The sequence below is a fragment of the Chrysoperla carnea genome, assembly GCF_905475395.1.
Source record: "Chrysoperla carnea chromosome X unlocalized genomic scaffold, inChrCarn1.1 SUPER_X_unloc_176, whole genome shotgun sequence".
NCBI lineage: Eukaryota > Metazoa > Arthropoda > Insecta > Neuroptera > Chrysopidae > Chrysoperla > Chrysoperla carnea.
In genome coordinates, this window is record NW_025408129.1 from 2,819 (window position 1) to 5,683 (window position 2,865).

At 37.3% G+C, this 2,865-nt stretch overlaps 1 non-coding gene across 1 annotated transcript; it reads right to left on the bottom strand.

The window, feature by feature from the left end:
* Positions 1-478: 478 nt before the first annotated feature.
* On the bottom strand, positions 479-2,634 carry LOC123304004. Its single transcript, XR_006536065.1, has one exon. It is a non-coding gene; the product is annotated as a small subunit ribosomal RNA (ribosomal RNA).
* Between the last annotated feature and the right edge of the window lie 231 nt (positions 2,635-2,865).

Genomic DNA, 2,865 nt, shown 5'->3' on the forward strand with positions numbered 1-2,865 from the left:
AACATAGAAAAATAAAAATATAGATTATATCAATTATAATCTTATTTTATTTTTCTTAATAGAGATTATATACATATAAACAAATAATTTCAATATATTCTATTTTTAATTTCACTTTTTTATAAGAGAAATTATTTATAGATTTTATTAATAATTATTGTTTAATAATAATAATAATATTGAATATAAAAATATTTTATATGTAACAAATATATTATTAATATTTATATAATATTCTCTATATTATATGTATAGATATATTATGTGTATAAAAAAAGTTTGGCGTATTACTTTAATATGATATCATAACCAAAATAAATCTCTTTTAACACATAATTACTATTATATATTTTAACAAAATAACATATTAATATGTAATTTTGTTAAAAAAAATATTTCTTATCAATAATATTTTTATTTTTTGGAATATTTAAAAACAATACAAAAAATATAAATAAATATATTTTATATATATCGTTAATGATCCTTCCGCAGGTTCACCTACGGAAACCTTGTTACGACTTTTACTTCCTCTAAATGATCAAGTTTGGTCATCTTCCCAGCAACATCGGCAATATCAGAAATATTGCCGCGTACCAGTCCGAAGACCTCACTAAATCATTCAATCGGTAGTAGCGACGGGCGGTGTGTACAAAGGGCAGGGACGTAATCAACGCGAGCTTATGACTCGCGCTTACTGGGAATTCCTCGTTCATGGGGAACAATTGCAAGCCCCAATCCCTAGCACGAAGGAGGTTCAGCGGGTTACCCGGACCTTTCGGCCTGGGAGGACACGCTGATTCCTTCAGTGTAGCGCGCGTGCGGCCCAGAACATCTAAGGGCATCACAGACCTGTTATTGCTCAATCTCGTGCGGCTAGAATGCCGCCTGTCCCTCTAAGAAGAATTATTTGTACGCCGGCAGTAAAAACCACATCAAAAAACTGCGTACCCATACACCATAACATATGCAACATAAAGCACAATATATACAAAATATAATCTTGATCGTTAAATCTCAAAAATACATGCATATATAAATACAATACATAACACACATGAAAATGAATGAAATGGGAAACAAACAGCCGATGGGCCTTGAGATGCCGGTAAAGTACGTCTATTTAGCAGGCTAGAGTCTCGTTCGTTATCGGAATTAACCAGACAAATCGCTCCACCAACTAAGAACGGCCATGCACCACCACCCACCGAATCAAGAAAGAGCTCTCAATCTGTCAATCCTTCCGGTGTCCGGGCCTGGTGAGGTTTCCCGTGTTGAGTCAAATTAAGCCGCAGGCTCCACTCCTGGTGGTGCCCTTCCGTCAATTCCTTTAAGTTTCAGCTTTGCAACCATACTTCCCCCGGAACCCAAAAGCTTTGGTTTCCCGGAAGCTGCCCGCCGAGTCATCGGAGGAACTTCGGCGGATCGCTAGCTGGCATCGTTTATGGTTAGAACTAGGGCGGTATCTGATCGCCTTCGAACCTCTAACTTTCGTTCTTGATCAATCAAAACATTTTTGGCAAATGCTTTCGCTTCTGTCCGTCTTGCGACGATCCAAGAATTTCACCTCTAACGTCGCAATACGAATGCCCCCATCTGTCCGTATTAATCATTACCTCGGAGTTCCGAAAACCAACAAAATAGAACCGAGGTCCTATTCCATTATTCCATGCACACAATATTCAGGCAAAATTTGAGCCTGCCTTAAGCACTCTAATTTGTTCAAAGTAAACGTACCGGCCCACCTCGACACTCAATTAAGAGCACCGCGACGGGATTGCAATTGGGGGCTGCCACCGCTCTTAACGGTTAAACACTTACGACAAATTACATAATAAAAATATATATAATGCATTAAATAAATAATAACACTAAAATATACTTTATACATAATCTGTACCACCCACCGGTAGGACGTCCCACATAACATGCTAGTTAAACAATGCGAGCATTGAACCAACAGTGTAGGACACAGATTCGACTACGAGCTTTTTAACCGCAACAACTTTAATATACGCTATTGGAGCTGGAATTACCGCGGCTGCTGGCACCAGACTTGCCCTCCAATGGATCCTCGTTAAAGGATTTAAAGTGTACTCATTCCGATTACGGGGCCTCGGATGAGTCCCGTATCGTTATTTTTCGTCACTACCTCCCCGTGCCGGGAGTGGGTAATTTGCGCGCCTGCTGCCTTCCTTGGATGTGGTAGCCGTTTCTCAGGCTCCCTCTCCGGAATCGAACCCTGATTCCCCGTTACCCGTTACAACCATGGTAGGCGCAGAACCTACCATCGACAGTTGATAAGGCAGACATTTGAAAGATGCGTCGCCGGTACGAGACCGTGCGATCAGCTTAAAGTTATTCAGAGTCACCAAATTAAACGATGCAAATTAAAATTTACACCGATTGGTTTTGATCTAATAAAAGCATTCCTTCCATCTCTGGTCGGAACTCTGTTTGCATGTATTAGCTCTAGAATTACCACAGTTATCCAAGTAAATGTGGGTACGATCTAAGGAACCATAACTGATATAATGAGCCTTTCGCGGTTTCACCTTAATTTGGCTTGTACTGAGACATGCATGGCTTAATCTTTGAGACAAGCATATGACTACTGGCAGGATCAACCAGGGAACTATTTGTATTTATAATATTAAATATATAATAATATACATGATATTTTTGTTTTCTTATTATAAGAAAAAAAATTTTCATACAATAATTATTAATATATAATAATATTATTACAATTTCATTTTAAATATCAGATGGTCTCACCCATTACTGATATAAATTTTTTTTTTTTTATATCTCTATTGTTTTAAAATTAATAGAAAAAACATATGAGATATATATATTATTATT